General features: G+C 43.7%; 1 protein-coding gene across 4 annotated transcripts in view; it reads left to right on the top strand.

The window, feature by feature from the left end:
* The window catches only part of myo5aa (myosin VAa), a 43350-nt gene that overhangs the window by 2293 nt on the left and 34805 nt on the right, over nt 1-6252 (top strand). The gene's annotated exons all lie outside the window — the stretch shown is intronic.

The raw sequence follows: 6252 nt of genomic DNA, 5'->3' as shown, positions 1-6252 counted from the left end.
CGATGGCATCAGATTCACATACAAATACACACGATGGCATCAGATTCTGCTCCAATCTACATTTGGCTCCTGTCGGACCGTACAGGCAGAAGAGAGGGGGGTCAGAGGGGAGGTCAGCGTTTGTGGGTTGGAGGAGAAGGACGACGCTACAGCTGTAAACATGTATCGCCAATAAAAAGTCCGCGTTTTTTGTAATTAGGTTTATTCAGTCTGAGCCAAATACAGTAAGTGAAAGAAATCGGGATGAGAACTAGCAAGAGGTGGTGAACGTGAATGAAACAGTGCTGCGTAACTAAAAGCAGAGCTGGAAGAGAGGGCGGATGTTCTCATGGAAATAGAAGTGAGGCAATGCTCCATTAGGTGACTCAGAGATGGAAAGGATATCCAACGCACAGCCGAGAGTTTCAGAAATACATACTGCACTTGAAGTGTTTCGCTGTACCAACAAATGCATAAACTGTATTTTTAGAATGACTAGACTCAGCTTCATGAACCTAAACTGAGAAGAACACTATCACCTCTGCAGATCTCCTTTTTCACACAAGATACATGGATGTAAAAGTCGTATAAAGATGTGTTGCCACTGATTGCTGTCCAGACATTGTTAGTGTTGCACCCACCCTCTGGTTCCCCCTCAGGTAATCACTGTGAGCACTTTTGCTGTCGTTTGCACTGTTAGCGCTGTTAGCAGCTAGCCGCCGGCTCAGCTGTCCCCATTCTGAGAGCCATTTAGAGGCAATGGAAACTCTACCAAACTCGCATTTAGCACCTTTTGAATGCCAGAGAGCTGTTTTGTTACTCTACTACCACTTGAGGAGGGGGTGGGAATCCTAGATTAATCCATGACGCATTAATACTAGAATGATTTCTTGCCCAAGAGCATGGCTGTATTACAATACAGGCACTTTTAAATGATGTTGTATTGCATGAGATTATTACCTTCATTACATTAAGATCTTTGGGTATTTGATCAGTAAAACCTACAATATCACCTCCAGTTATCCATAAAGCAGGACTCATTCATACGCTGTGTGTGTATTCATTGCAGTGAGTGGTGCTTTCAGGTCACTCTAGAGCTCTTTGATAAAGCAGTATGTGACAAACTGCATCGAGTTTTTGCCTCTTCAACTCTCTCTCACACACACACACTGGTACACATGTCATCATTCATTTGTCAAGCTGGCAAAAGGCTAAACTGTCAGTGAGCTGTTCCACACTTGAAGTGCTGCAGCAAACGACAGATAGACATCTGACTCAGACTCACAGGAAAGTGCATCCCAGTGTTGGTGCGATGTTTCAGTCACGCTCACGGCACCCTAACCTAAACGAGCCGCCCGTGGTGCAGCAACGGGAGACGTCGTGGGTTCATCGGGACTGACTCACGTGGGTCAGAAAACAGCGGTGCGTTGAAACCTTGTAGCATGTTGCACAATACGGCCACTCGGTGATGTGAGGGAGCGATGTGTTGTCACGAGCAGCTGATGGGGACGGAAAACACCTGCTGTTACATCACTTGTTGGTGTGTTTCCAAAAGCACAGCATGCTGGACTGTTTCAGCCCATGAGGTAGCAGCGCAGCAGTGGTTTATTTCTTTCTCCTCCCCAGCTCTATTTGAGAGCATGTGCTTTAGATTACTGAGATAACCTGGTTAAAGTAATTGCGCCATCATGCTGTATATGCTCTGGCATGTAGTCATCGAGGGCAGATGCACCGAGAAGGGGCTGCATGTTTGTAGCCGAAACAGTGATTCTGACTGCTTTCTTTGTAATGATTTTAGGAACAAACTTTGTGTGTCTTTTTTTTTCAGCACTCTGTCAACCGGTATTCCAAAGTAAATGAAATGTGTCATTGTTAAACAACACAGTAACGCGTATTAGGTTTAGAAACTTCAGTTTGGATTCATGTTTGGACGTTAATAAATTGTTGCTCCTCTCAAACAAGACGAAACTTTCACAGGTTCAGTGCTCGTCTGTCGGACAGTTGTTGTTTTGGAACCACGTCAATGTTATTCTGGCTCCGACCCGCCGGTCCGTCTGCATCCCAACTCATGTGATCGAGAAAAGGAAGCCGTGACCAATCACCCGTCCCGGTGCGAGGAGCTTTGGGGGGGGGGGGACGTCGGTGAACGCTGCTCGTGTCTGCCGACACACTCTGGGAAGGTTTCATCCTCCTGTGAGCTCTGGAGCTCGGTGCTCGATCAGCACAATGTGGCTGGAGGCATCCAGAGAACCAGCAGACTCGCAGCATGAGCTAGAGACTCGACAAAGAGACAAGATGAACCGGGAATTGGAGTATATGTTTGTCAAAGTAAGTTTCTGCTTATTTTGAGCTTTCAATACTCATCCCTCATTAAGTAGAGGTATAGCCAAACTAAAGTTAAACTGTGACGGGAGATGGACTTTAAGTCAAATCAAACTGTCTGGTCGGTTGAAGGAGAAGCGTCCTTTTCTTTTTAGCATGTGGTCATTTGATAAGTAATCTGGGCTTTATTACCTCTTTAATGTACAACGTGGATCTCCTGACACACCCTTGTTCTGCAGAGGGGAAAAAAGTTATGTCACTGAAATTGTCCGGACAGTAATAACTCCACAGCATAGCAGCAGCTCAGATTTTTAGCCTGAGCTGCGTTTCTGAATAACGACATGCTCTTTGTTTCGGATCAAAATCACTGGATGTAGTTTGTCCTAACTTTTAAAGATGGCATATCTGCATATCTGGCCTTACAGCCCGGGACACAACCTAGCTGACTAGATGGAGAAGCAATATGTTCTCCTGCTGAATGATAACCAAGCAGCACGTTAGTGTCCCATAGATCTACAGGCCATGTAGATAATTAGCCTGCTTGCTGTAGCATGTTGTACGTAGCAGCAATATTCTCTCTGAAGCACGGGTTAGCTTAGCATGGCTTATTCTTCATTTTATTATCTGTGCATCTTTTCGTAATTGATACACACATTGTGGTTTAAACATGAAAGCAGAAGAACAGCTGTGTGATTCTCATGTAGAAGAGAACTACACTACTCCCAGAGTCAGCGCCGACTACACTAATGAGATTAGACACTGGGCATCGTCACAGCTTCTTAGTAAGATACCCTGATCCTTGGCAGCCAGTGGACATTTGTAGTTGTTCCCTCGCTAGGGAACTCAACTGGTTTTAGTTTCTCTCCCACCAAACTCTGTCCAGCAGCACTGAGGTCTCTGTATCTTGGCTTCACGCTGCGTCTGCCCAGCTGAGCAGAAAAAACAGCAGATTCTCACATGAGTGGCATCATGTGACGAGGCCTCTGCAGTCTGGGACTTCCATTGACGGCTTTACTGAGAATATGTGAGCAAAACACTTTTTCGCATACCTCCGCAGCCGTCTCGGAAGCTGTCTCTGCCGGACCGTGTTATAAAATGTTTTTCACGTTTGAATCCATTTCTACTGTAGTCATTCTTATGATGTCGTCTTTAAAGGTTGAAAGAACACGTTTATTTCCCCACAGAGCAGAGGAGTGTCATTTTGTTGGAGGAGGCGATGTGGATAAACTTGCAGAAATCACCAATAACTGGTTATTTCCATGCGAGTGGTCCGTTAGGTGTTCATTTAGACCCTTTAAATGTAAATATGAGCAGGAGAAAAGCGTGGGAGGGTTCAGAGGAGTCATCGATGGCCAGAGTGACTTCAACCCAAGAGTGACAACTCAGAGTATTAGCGAGGGGAAGCCTCTATAATCTGCTGCTGACTTTGAGCAGATTTGTAAGCACTTGTCATGGAGGCCCCGCCCCGTCGTTGCAGCCCTACACCACAACCACCAGCACACACACACACACACACACACGTACAGTACTTTTACACACACACACACACACACTCTCCCAATCTCTGTGACCTAATGTCCTTGCAGTAAAATCAAGAGAAAAAGGAGCTTTTAGATTTACTGTTGAAATGAATACGACTTTCACCGCATCTTAAACCTTTCTTCATTATTTAGAGCAGGGGTCTTCAACGTTTTTCAGGCCAAGGTCCCCCAAACTGATAGAGAGATGGAGCAGGGACCCCCGACTATATATATTGTATACAATTGTGTTTTATATTAAATGGGCCTAGTACCGTGTATAAACATACCTCTTTATTGTGCATTCAATACAAAGCTATTCAAATAATACACAGGTTCATATATTCATGTTTTCATTTTAAACAGGTACAGTGAGTAGGGTGGCTGTGCCACTGCCATTCATAAACATACCTTGTCAGCTAATACCAATGTCAATATCAACATTGTCTGTTAATTGCATGATAATCATGCACACAAGCTATTCAAATTGATGTTTTCATTTTAAACGTGGAAACGAAAAATGAGTGATGGCCTATTAGTATCACTGCCATGCATAAAGATACCTGTTATCTTTCATACAATACTGAACTATTAAAATAATGGACAGATTCATGTTTAGAGGGAAAAAATAAATAAAAAATTTAATTTTCTAATCAACCAAAAATTTCGCGGACCCCCTGTTGAAGACCTCTGATTTAGAGATTACGACCATCGTATTGTGGCTCACAGTTTTGGATGGAATGGGCTTAATCTGGCGTCTTTTATTAATGTGAACAGATTTATAGCGATGTTTTCTGTCTGTGGGTCAGTAAAGACTTCTCGGTGTCGTTGACTGGAGTGAGATTAGCCGGTGTTTGTTAGCCTAATCAGGCCATGATCCTTTGTCTCAGCTAAACCAGGATTAGCTTCAAGAGCAGCCTTTCTCTGCTGCGAACTGACCACAACCCCTGCGAGGGAAAGTGTAGACTAGTTAATTATCTGAAATTAAAGGAATTGTGTCATGAAATACAGTACACTGCAACTCGAGCAATGGTGTTGCTACATCAGATTTCTACTCTAATATAATCCAACAAATGTTTGTTTTTTTTTTGCTGTTTTTAAAATGTTCTTACGTATCAAGTAATCGTTCTATTATTCTGCATTTTGACAGAGTATTATACTATCATATCACTGTTTCAGACAGAGGTCTTACAGAAGACTTATCAAGTTGCCTTATGGGAAATGTAGGATCCAGTTTTTCCAGAGTTTATCCCAGACTAAGGACTAAAAGTCAGGATATCTCGACCACTGCTGCGGAAATTCTGTCCTTTCCTTATTAATCTGTCTCTTGTGAATCCCTCAACCATATGTTGAACCTCTTTAATCTAGTGTTACAACCAAATCAGACCTCCCTTGACTGGATCTTTAAGGACTGGAATGAAAGAAAAAGCAATTAAACGTATGCTCGGGGCGGGATCACACTGAATACAGTGAAGATGCCTCCATTCATTTGAAATGAGAGCATCTGGTACTGACTGGATGCAGATGGAAGAAGAGCGTGCTGCATTGTTTGCCTGCATCCTCTCCATAGTGTTATTCTGATCTGTTCTACATAATACATCTTGTTTTTTCTGCTCTCTTTCTTGAGCTCTGAACCCTTTTCTGCTTTTTGCACATTGAAAAGAGGCACACAGTTATCACATTGAAAGCATGTGACCCTGGCATCAGTGTGACCCTGAGGTAAAGTAAACAGGCAACTACAGATCCACGAACACATTTAGCACTTCATAGACGGTGTATGCACACCTATGCATGTGGCATATGTGGGGCGAGCTCGATTCAGAGACACTTTAGTCATGTGGTGTCTGACATCACAGATGCTCTGATGTCTTTGGTCCTCTTTCTTCTCCCTCTCTCCTCTTCATCTGCCGCCCATAGCTCACGAGCCGAACCATCGCCCGTCCCTCCGTCAGGCAGACGGGCTGCACTCTGACTCATCACAATCTCTCTCTCCGGCTCTCAGACGCTTCTCTTTTCCAGCTTGTGTTTTATTGTGAAGGATAATGTCCTTGAAACATGTAAATGTGTGTGTGTGTGTGTGTGTGTGTGTGTGTGTGTGTGAGAGTCTGTGTGTGTGTGTGTGTTTGAGTTTCATCCTTCATCTCTCCTCTGTTTTCTGAACCCAGGGGAATTTGTTGGTCTATAAATATGATTATTATTATTATGATCAACTGCAACTGCATTATATTTCTGTGTTTTCGTCCCCATAATCAGGTACACACACACACACACACACGTTTGTGTTTTGGTCCAGCAGGAAAGAGAAAGAAAAGAAATGTGCAGATTGGCAGCATATTTCACCGTTAACTAATTCCAGATAAACATCCTTGACACCTACTGACAGGAGGGAGAGAGAGAGAGAGAGAGAGAGAGAGAGAGAGAGAGAGAGAGAGAG

Source organism: Anarrhichthys ocellatus, unplaced genomic scaffold, assembly GCF_004355925.1.
Source record: "Anarrhichthys ocellatus isolate YVR2014 unplaced genomic scaffold, GSC_Weel_1.0 scaffold8, whole genome shotgun sequence".
NCBI lineage: Eukaryota > Metazoa > Chordata > Actinopteri > Perciformes > Anarhichadidae > Anarrhichthys > Anarrhichthys ocellatus.
This window is presented reverse-complemented; position numbering and strand designations above follow the sequence as displayed.